Source organism: Macaca fascicularis, chromosome 7 (genome assembly GCF_037993035.2).
Source record: "Macaca fascicularis isolate 582-1 chromosome 7, T2T-MFA8v1.1".
Classification (NCBI taxonomy): domain Eukaryota; kingdom Metazoa; phylum Chordata; class Mammalia; order Primates; family Cercopithecidae; genus Macaca; species Macaca fascicularis.
This window is the reverse complement of record NC_088381.1, coordinates 112,397,467-112,408,819: the sequence shown is the minus strand read 5'-3', so window position 1 is coordinate 112,408,819 and position 11,353 is coordinate 112,397,467. Positions and strand designations below refer to the sequence as shown.

Below are 11,353 nucleotides of genomic sequence, written 5' to 3'. Positions count from 1 at the left end.
TTCCCTGTGGCATATCTAAAAGAGGGGCTAGTCCTGCTTTGATTCAGGAATTAGAAGTCCCATCTAGCAGAACCACAATCAATTCATAATTTAGGGGCAATGTGAGTGAAAAATAATTGTATAAGCCACTGGGATTTGGGGGTTGTTGCTTGTTACTTCAGCAAAGCTGATTAATACATGGGTCATATTTAAGCCTCAACCTTTGAAATATCTGGGCAAGGAGGAGCTACTCAGAATTCGAAATCACATGTTATTGAAAAAAGATGTCCAATTATCACATAAGTTTCTCAGCTGGTCTCTTTGAATACCTGAGTAAGAAGCAAAAAGCTGAAAAGATATCCCTCCTAAAATGATTCGTCACATTAAATCTTTCTGATGTAAATTGTGAACTTACCCATAAATAATTTTCACTGTGTATAATAATCTGATATTCTTCATCGTAAGTTATAATTCTGTATGGAATTTTCCTGATGTGGGAGGCAGATCCTTCCAATTTCAGTTACTGATTTTGTAATCTGGAACTGAAACTGACCAATAATAAAATAAAATTCTGGTCCCACTGAGACAGCCTGGTAGGAAGGGGGTCCCTGGAGAGACACCAACCAGCCTGTCCACTGGGATGGTGCCTTGGGAAGTTCACGACGTTTGCAGCAGGGAGGAGCCTGGCGCCTTCTCTTTCTGTGTGAACCTAGGATTTGAATGCGGGCAGGAAGTGTTTTAGCAGGAACTCTGGCCTAGCAAGAGTCCCTGTTTCCCCCTTTAATTCCTTTTCATCCAAGAAAGCCCTGTCTCACTCACCATTCAAATTGTCTATGAGCCTGAATGTTCGTGGCTATGGGACAAAGAACCCCGTCTTTAACTCAACTAAGGAAAAGTCCTGCAACATTTTTGGTGCGCAACGTGGGGACTGGAGAAATGGTGAGTGAGATGCAAACCAACAATTCTTTTTCTGTCTCCCTTCTGAGCCTTTTCATCCTTATGGCCTTTTCCTTCCTTTTTCGGGCTGGACTGGCAAGCAGCAGCTCCCCACGGCTCTCCCCTCCATGCCGGGGCTGGGAGGCATGGCCCAAGGATCTGGCACAGCAGGCTGGCAGTCCCAGTTACCTGCTTTTGCAGGAGGCTTCCCCTTCGCCAGCCAAGGGGTTTTACTCCATGGGACAGTAATTGAACTAGTCTCCCTGGTGGAGGAACCACTTGCATAAGAGTAAGAGGTTCTTCCCCAGGCATTTTTAAACTGTTTTTTTTTCCTTTCCTCTTCTCCACTCCATCAGCAGTTAAGTTTTAAGCAAGTTTTTTTTTTTCTTTTCTTTTAGAAGACGTTTTGCTTTGCCAGGCCTCCCAGCTATCACTGTTTATATTTTCTGTAAAGCTTTAATTGTGAAGAAGGGTTTGCGGGGCTAGTCTTGGGCTGTAGCCAATCCGGTGCGCTTTGCATGTCTGTATGGTTTGTGCTGCAAGCCTCCATCTTGTTTTACACAATGTGTGCATGGCCTGTAACTGCTTGGCAAGGCTTTGTTGAGGAATACTGCCTTAGGGAATAAATGTCTTTCTGGGTTGATATCTGCAAGTTTTCCTAGCCCTGTCTCTTAAAGGGCCCCACCTAGCAACTGGGTTTTCTTCTGCCTGTGTGTGTGTACTGTGTGTAATCTCTGTCAAAAGAGCTCTGATTAATTCGGCCTAATGAAAGACAAGCACTTGCATCTAATATTTTTTAAAGGGAAGTTAAAAGCTGTGGAAACTTTCAGTTGATGACTTTAAGAAATAAAAACAGCCCTAAAGACTATTGGTGAAATGCAGGTCAGGTGCAAAGTTTGCTAAGTGTTTTGAGGTTACAAACTGCTTTTTGGGTTTTGAGAACTATTGGACTTGCTGGCTTCACAATTGGTAAGGCCTGGGGACATATGGAACTAACCACCCCTTAACTAATAAGGCAAACCTTGGTTGCAGTTAGCACACAATTAAAGCAACTTACCAAGTTTTATCTTAAAAGTTCAAAATTGCTAGGAGTTAATTGAAACTACTAGAAATATATTTACATGCAGAGTATGTAAGAACAGTAAAATGTGGTTTTAAATAAAAGTTATAAGAAGGCATGGAAATTTAAACTTTTGCCTCCAGTTAAAGGATTGTTATGAGCTAAATTAGGAAAAAGCTAAAGGTTCAAAGAAGTGGTGGAAGAAATGTGGGAATTAATCTTGCAGAAGAGGTTCTCTGTGTGAACATACTGACTAAATTCAAAAAAGGGTATTATATGGTTTTTCTGGAAATTGAGTATTGAAATAAAAGCATGGCAAGGTTTTCCTAAGTCTCTAATCTGCTCTTTGGCAAAATTTGTAAGGGGTTATAAAAGGTTTTTGCTTCTTTAAATCTCTGAGCCATAATTTTTGTCAAAATAAATAACTTACGGTAATCTGGAATTCTATTTCATAATATCAAGTATTTTAAACCTTGAACATTTAACAGCCTTCCCAAAATTAAACTTCAGTTTCAAAACTGTCTTTCCTGACACCTGGCTTTTTGGATAGTCCAGAGGGCCCCTGGAATGTCCAGAAAAGAGAGGTAAACAGGATTATTTGACATATTAGGTACATGAAGTTGTCAAAATGATGCTCAGTCTTCTTTAGGTTATATCTTGGTGAATAACGCTAATATGTGTTCCAAAATTGTATGGGATTTCTAAAATTATAATGTCTAAGTATATGCTACCAATCATAATTAAGATTTTTATTTTGTTATGATAAACCACGGAGATAACCAAACTTCTTTGTCAGTTGTGTTTCTAACAGTAACTAACTTGGACATTTTCCTATTCACAGACAATTGTTTTCTTGTTTTAATCCTTCCCAAAAGATGGTTTATAATGACCTGTAGAAGTTTAAGTGGTACTCTTAAATACAGCCTTCCGATAACTTTAGAGATTGTAACATTGGAGTAAAGGAAAATGTACAAGACTCATGAAGAGCTGAAATGCTCATGAATATCAAGCAAAACAAGAGTTAACTAAATGGATTGAACTCAGGAAACTGAAGCAAATCTTTTTAACCTTTGCTTGGAAAATTGCTGATCCATATTTTGTTTTTTGGACTCAAGGAAACTTTGAACTATGTATGGCCTTTAATAATTAAGTAGGTATACTCCTGTGATCAAGATTTGGAGCATGTTTGTTTCTCTCTGCCTGGTTTCTCTAGAATTTGGAAACTATTTGTGAGTATTATTATGACAATATTGTTGTTTGCATCAGTGCAGTAAGAATCCATTGTCTTTTGGAATAGGACACAATTGGAGAAAGTGGTTATTTTACCAAGGCTTTGACTGGAAGGGTATGCTCCCCTTTAAGGAGTCAATCTCAACTTGTAGAGCTGATAAAAGCCCCATAGGAGAAACTGGCCTAATACCCTCATCTGTGCAGTCCCTGTATAGGGTTCCTGACCTGATCAGTAAAGAATGTCACTTTCTAACAGGTCCAGGAGCTCCAAGTTTATCTTGGGACCTTCAGAGGAGAGGATCACTCAACTCACAGGTATTTGAGGATAAACCCATGGCTTGACTAGGTTTTAAAAGGACTTATCTGAGACTCCCTGTGGAACAAACTTCCACCAAAGTCAATCAGTCCAAAAGGTCTATGTAGAAATCGCTATTCTTGCTTTATCCAAATAATCAGGCCTTGTATAAGGCTAAAATGTATTTTGCAAAAAACACCCATTCGGTCCCATGATGATTTGTTTTTTTTTAAACAAACATGAGGACTGGAGAGAAAGAAATCATGTTTCAAAACTTGTCATATATTTGTCATTAAATTCTAAGTTTTTTGCCTACATTTTAGACTAACCCTCCTTGCTTCTGTGAACCAACTAGCAATCCCTGGCTGAGGCTCAGAAAGAATAAGAGGCATAGGTAACGTAGAAATTCTGATCAGTATCCTAGCTCTGAGCAATTATTCTGCAAATCCTGTTAGGTGATGGGAATTAATAGGATGCCTAACACTTGGAGGTTTTCTTTTGGGAAAGTAAGACCAAGGAGCTAACCAAAGCCACGCACCATGCACCCAAATCTTAGCAAGCATAACTATAGCCATCACTTATTTGGGTGTGTCACAAGACATCCTTTCCTCTCCCTTTTTGGAGGAGGACTCAGTTCAACAGTTTCACCTTAGCATTTGGTTTATGATAAGGAGTCCATACAACACCTGAGACACATTTTTGTCCTCAAATCAATTCCAAGCTTTGGGGTCAAAGCCCTAGGAAGGAAAACTGGACTGAGGGGTCCATAGGCAAATGACAACAGAGATTAAAAGGCACAGCGCAGGTGAGTGTGGCTGATCCTGCCAATTAAGTCAACCCCAAGCTTCCTGTTTCATTGATAAAGGCCACATTAATATCCATGGCATAAATGAGGTAAAGGGAACTCCAAGGCTACTGACAGTAGGTGGGAAAGAGACATAGGTGACAGGGGGTAATTCCTATTCTCTAGGCCCCCCGGCTTCATGGGTGCAAGCCACTTTAATGCCCATGGCAGTACCTGCCAAGGTTGCTGGAACTTGGGCATGCAAGGATGGAAAAAGGAAAGAGGATGCCCTTCCCTCTCTCCCTCATCATGTACTCTGGATATCTGCTAGAAAGAGACGGGAACCAGGGATGCCTGCTCCCCTCTTCTAGATAGGCAGCCATTTACCTTCAGTCTGTACCCTTTTCAAATGTATCCTGAACCCCTGGGACTCCTTTGAAAGAATGCCTTCTTTTTTCCTTTCTCCTCCTCAATTCTCTCTTCACTAATAGGTAATTATGTCCCCATACTATGAGGTACTCCCCTCAGGTGCATCCTCCAAACTGGAAAGAGTTAATTTTCTAAACCTTAAACTGGTTGGTTTAGGATTGAGCTCAGGGGAAGGGAACCCAGAAGCCCAACGTAGCAGCAAAGGGGTAAAGTTTTTTTTTTTTTTTTTTTTTTTTTTTTTTTTTTTACCAGTCGGGCTTTTGGCCTCCCTCTCCCTGTGTAAACTGGTAAAAGGCCTTAGAATTTTTGAGCTGTCTTTACACCTCCCCTTGTTTTGTTTTGTTACATGTTTTCTAATAACCTGGTTTATCTGTTCTTGCCTTCAGGCCATCAAACTCCAAACAGTCATGCAACTGGAGCCTCTGATGGTGGCTCCTTCTGCCGGTGGCTCCTTCTGCCTGGAACCCTTAAATAGGACTCTAGGGAAGTTCTGACTGCCTTTTCCCCAAAACTGTCCCCTGTCAGCAGGAAGCAGTTAGGATGGGTCTTCTTCCTTATCCTAATCTTATGGCAGTTGGATGTACTTCTTTAGAGGAAGGGATGAGACAGCCAGGTGGGAGGGGTTCCCCAGAGAAACTCCAGCCAGCCTGCCCACTGAGGTGGAGCATTACAACATTTTCAGTGGGGAAGAGTCTGGCCCCTCCTGTTCCCGTGTGGAACTTGGGATTTGAATGGTGGGCGGGAAGCACTCTAGCAGGAACTCTGGCCTAGTGAGAGTCCCTGTTTCCCACTTTTCTTCTTTTTCACCCAATAAAACCGTGTCTCACTCACCATTCAAATTGTCTGCAAGCCTGAATTTTTGTGGCCATGGGACAAATAACCCCGTCTTTAGCTGAACTAAGGAAAAGCCTTGCAACACCACCATAGGAGTTTATGAACATGTAAATTCACAATTATAATGCCAATGCAACAGCAAGACAAAATTTTGCCACATTAAAAAATAGTTTTGTCAGTGTTTACTAATTTTTGTAATCATGAAGTTATGTAGATCCATATGCTGTATGAGGAAAACATCTTTATGTTTTGTCTATAAGACAAAATTTTAAGAATCATGTTTTTGTAATTGTTATAATTTAGTTTTAAACTATGATAATAATTTTAAAGTATTTTGAATCTGCCTGTAGACTGTATGTGATTATATTGGACAAAGTCCAACATGTACTGCCAAAGGGAATGTTGAGATGATATTTGAAAGCTTTTCAATATTGCAAAAAAGGTGTTTTTTTCTCTTCTGTTGACCTACATGTTACTTTCATTGACCATATCAAGTGTGATATATTAGTGATCAGGTGTAATTTGTGAATAAAATATATTTTATTTTTCTTTTAAGATATTTATTACTGTAAAGTTATAGCGAGGGTGCGTTTATGGTGAATTACTGCCAACAACAAGCAATTTGACATTTGATTTTTACTAGAAAAAAGAATGAAATTTAAACTTTAAGCAGTATCTTTTTTTGCCAATATTATACCATGAAAAATGTCAATCACTTAGCAAGCTTAAAAAATGTTAATGGGAAGACTTGTACACGCACCACAAAGATTCATTCATCAATACTTTACCAATACTTGCTTTATTGCATATTTGTCCATCTGTCTATCACCGTAAACTTCCACCAATCCATCTTATTTTGGGGTACATTTAAAAGGAAATTACAATATTATTACAGTTTTTCCTAAATGCATCAGTATGCATATAATGAAATAGAGTTCATTATTTGTTTATAATCTTTCTTTTGATGCAAAATTACATAAAATATAATACACAGGTCTTAACTGCATATCCACAAAGTTGTGACAAATATGTATGCTTGTGTAATCAAAACCTCTAATAAGATATAAAACATTACTTTTGTCCCAGACAGATTCCTTATGACTTTTCCCAGTCAATTTCACCTGATATGGTTTGGCTCTGTGTCCAACCAAACCTCATCTTGTAGCTCCCATAATTCCCACGTGTTGTGGGAGGGACCCGATGAGAGATAATTGAATCATGGGGGCGGGTATTTCTGTGCTGTTCTCATGATAGTGAATAAGTCTCATGAGATCTAGTGGTTTTAAGAATGGGAGTTTCCCTGCACAAACTCTCTTCTATTGTCTGCTGCTTTGTGAGATGTGCCTTTCACCCTCCACCGTGATTGTGAGGCCTCCCCAGTCATGTGGAACTATAGTCCGAAAACCTCTTTCTTTTGTAGATTGCCCAGTCTTGGGTATGTCTTTATCAGCAGTGTGAAAGGGGACTAATACTCCACCCTACCCCCTGGCAAACTAATAATTGCTATGATTTTTTTCACCATAGAGTAATTTTGCTTGTTATGGAATGTAGTATAAATGAAATCATACAGTGTGTACCCTTTTGGGTAAGGCTTCATTTACACAGCATAATGTTATGAGATTCACCTATATTTTATGTGTACTAAAAATTTGTTTATTTTCATCATTAGTATTTCATTGTATAAATATATAACAATTTGTTTATTCTTTTGCATATTGATGGATATCTGGGGTGTTTCTATTTTTTGATATCATGAATACAGTTATGAGCATTCCTGTATAAGGTGTTTTAAGGTTTTTTTTTTTTTTTTTTTTGGTAACCTTTAAAAAAAAACATTTTTACTGGGTACATACCCAGCATTGGAATTACTAGTTTATAGGGTAGGTGTATGTTCACTTTTGTAAAAAATTTCTACACCTTTTCCCAAGTGCTTGAATCATTTTACTTTCCTACCAATTATTTATGAACATTTCAGTTACTCCAGATCATCACCAACATTTGGTGGTGTTAGTTGCTTTAATTTTAGCCATTGTAGTGTGTGTGTAGTAATATTTTATTGCAGTTTTCATTTGCATTTACCTAATTATTAATGATATTATCTGTTACCAAAACAGCAAGAGTTAGGTCGAGGTCTTGCTGCTTGCCCAACAGAAAGCCAGTCACTGAGACAATGAGTATTACCAGGGAGGAAGGCTTTATTTGGGTGCTGCAGTAAAGTAGATGGAAAATCAGTCTCAAATCTATCTCTCTGACTAAAATTAGAGATTTATTCAGCAGGGAAGAAATGTAATCGTGTATGGGAAAACCCAGTCCTCTCACTTATCCCTTCCTTAGGGGTAAGGAAGAGGAGTTGGTCAACAGGAAGCAGGAAGGGAAGCAGGAACAGGAAGTCAGTTAGGCAATCATGATTAGTGAAAGGTCTGGCATCTCATTGCCCAGATGTGGTGATGTGGTAAGTTTCAGTTCCTTGATAGTATCTAGGAAGTTTGATGGTTGATTTCCTGAGAAAGGAATTCAGGTAAGATAAATCAAGTTTTTCTCAAGTTTTGAGACTAGCAGAGTCAATTTCTACATTTATTCAAAAGAAACCATAAATATGACTTCTATGGAACAATTGAGCCATGTATTAGTCTGTTCTTGCATTGCTGTAAATAAGTACTTGAGACTGTGTAATTTATAAAGAAAAGAGGTTTAATTGGCTCACATTTTGGCACACTGTACAGGAAGCACGCCTGGGGAGGCCTCAGGAAACTTAAAATCATGGCAGAAGGTGAAGAGGAAAAAGGCACATCTTACATGGCCAGAATAGGAGGCAGAGGGTGAAGCGGGAAGTGCTGCACACTATTTTTTTTTTTTTCAGTTCTTCAATATTCTTATTTATCTCATTCCTGAAAGGAGGACTCCCTAAATCTTGAAAATATTTCTTCCCACTGTTTCTCACATTCAACTATCCTTCATATAAAAGAAAACATAAATAGCCATTTAACATAAGATCTAGTACTTGCTCTCTCTCTCATTAACTTGCTTATAAACTTGTTACTTACAGATTTTCTTTCCTGTCAAGTCATTTCTTAGTTAAGAAATTCCAGGCTTACATATAATGGCTATTTATTTTCCCAAAAGACTCAAAATATCTAAATATTTCTTGGTATTTCCTTTAGATCATTAACTTAAATATCACAGAAAGAGCTGAAAGCTCCTTTGTATTTTTTTAATTCCTATTTTGTTTCCTTCTTCCATGGTAATCTGGTGTATATCCTTGTCTTTCATATTTTGGCCCTTAACGACATATATATCTATGAACAATACCTACAGTTTTGCTCTTTTTAAATGGCATATAACAATATCATATCCACACACACACACACATATATATATTTTAAGACAGGGTCTCACTCTGTCACCCAAGCTGCAGGCAGTGGCATGATCTTGGCTCACTGTAGACTTGACCTCCCAGGCTCAAGTGATCCTCCCATCTCAGCCTCCGGAGTAGCTGAGATTATAGGCATGTGCCATCATGCCTGGCTAACTTTTTTCTTTTAATTTTTATTTTTTAAAATTTTATTATACTTTGAGGTCTAGGGTACATGTGTACAATGTGGAGGTTTGTTACATATGTATACATGTGCCATGTTGATGTGCTGCACCCATTAACTCGTCATTTACATTAGGCATTTCTCCTAATGCTGTCCCTCCTCCTTCCTCCCACTCCAGGACAGGCCACGGTGTGTGATGTTCCCCACCCTGTGTCCAAGTGTTCTCATTGTTCCATTCCCACCTATGAGTGAGAACATGTGGTGTTTGGTTTTCTGTCCTTGTGATAATTTGCTCAAAATGATGGTTTCCAGCTTCATCCATGTCCCTGCAAAGGATATGAACTCATCCTTTTTTATGGCTGCATAGTATTCCATGGTGTATATATGCCACTTTTTTTTTTTTTTTTGAGACGGAGTCTAGCTCTGTCGCCCAGGCAGGAGTGCAGTAGCCGGATCTCAGCTCACTGCAAGCTCTGCCTCTCGGGTTTACGCCATTCTCCTGCCTCAGCCTCCCAAGTAGCTGGGACTACAGGCGCCCACCACCTCGCCCAGCTAGTTTTTTGTATTTTTTAGTAGAGACGGGGTTTCACCGTGTTAGCCAGGATAGTCTCTATCTCCTGACCTCGTGATCCGCCCATCTCGGCCTCCCAAAGTGCTGGGATTACAGGCTTGGGCCACCGTGCGCGGCCTATGCCACATTTTCTTAATCCAGTCTATCATTGATGGACATTTGGGTTGGTTCCAAGTCTTTGCTATTGTGAATAGTGCCTCAATAAACATACGTGTGCATGTGTCTTTATACTAGCATGATTTATAATCCTTTGGGTATATACCCAGTAATGGGATGGCTGGGTCAAATGGTATTTCTAGTTCTAGATCCTTGAGGAATTGCCACACTGTCTTCCACAATGGTTGAACTAGTTTACACTCCCATCAATAGTGTAAAAATTTCCTATTTCTCTACATCCTTTCCAGCATCTATTGTTTCCTGACTTTTTAATGATCACCATTCTAAATGGTGGGAGATAGTGTCTCATTGTGATTTTGATTTGCATTTCTCTGATGACGAGTGATGATGAGCATTTTTTCATGTGTCCGTTGGCTGCATAAACGTCTTCTTTTGAGAAGTGTCTGTTCATATCCTTTGCCCACTTTTTGATGGGATTTTTTTTTTTCCTGTAAATTTGTTTGGGTTCTTTGTCGATTCTGGATTTTAGCCCTTTGTCAGATGGGTAGATTGCAAAAATGTTCTCCCATTCTGTAGGTTGCCTGTTCACTCTGATGATAGTTTCTTTTGCTATGCAGAAACTTATTAGTTTCATTAGATCCCATTTGTCTATTTTGGCTTTTGTTGCCATTGCTTTTGGTGTTTTAGTCATGAAGTCCTTGCCTAAGCCTGTGTCCTGAATGGTATTGCCTAGGTTTTCTTCTATTAGGTCTAACATTTGTCTTTAATCCATCTTGAATTAATTTTTGTATAAGGTGTAAGGAAGGGATAGACAACCAGGTCTTGTGAGAACTCACTCACTATCACAAAAACAGTAAAGGAGAAGTCTGTCCCCATGAGGATCTAATCCTCTCCCCTCAGGCCCCTCCTCCAATACTGGGGATTACATTTTCCCATGAGATCTAGGCAGGAACATAAATCCAAACCATATCAGGTAAGTTTCATATCTTTTCATGCGCTAATTGACCATTTGCATAATTTTGTGAAATATCTATTCATAACCTTTGCTCATATTTAGCTTTTTGTCTAGAACTCTTTCAGTTTCCATTTTATTGCCTACTTTAAAATATGTTTGTTGAATTCAAAAAGAAATTGAGGTTTATTTGTTTCATGATTGTGAGTACAGGGAAGAATCTTACATCTGTGGAATTTCTCATAATTTGGTGGTCCAAATCCTAATTATAATTTCTAAAACGATTATACTATCCCTCTGATCACTGTGGTAATTTGGAAACAAATGTTTCACAACTTCACTTTTCAGAAACATGGTTTTAGACTTAATAAAAGCCTTAATTAGAAAAAACCTAATTGTATGTTTTTTTAAAGAAAATATCTGGCCGGGCACGGTGGCTCATGCCTGTCATCCCAGCCCTTTGGGAGGCCGAGGCAGGTGGATCATGAAGTCAGGAGAACGAGACCACCCTGGCTAACACGGTGAAACCCCGTCTCTACTAAAAATACAAAAAATTAGCTGGGCGTGGTGGCTGGCGCCTGTAGTCCCAGCTACTCAGGAGGCTGAGGCAGGAGAATGGCATGAACCTGG

General features: G+C 39.1%; 1 long non-coding RNA gene across 2 annotated transcripts in view; it reads left to right on the top strand.

The window, feature by feature from the left end:
- Positions 1-680: 680 nt before the first annotated feature.
- Positions 681-11,353, top strand: part of LOC123574517 (uncharacterized) — a 226,390-nt gene continuing 215,717 nt past the window's right edge. For both annotated transcript variants that reach the window (XR_006699523.3, XR_010588457.2), the window contains exon 1: positions 681-918. This is a non-coding gene — a long non-coding RNA (uncharacterized lncRNA). The remainder of the gene's footprint in view (positions 919-11,353) is intronic.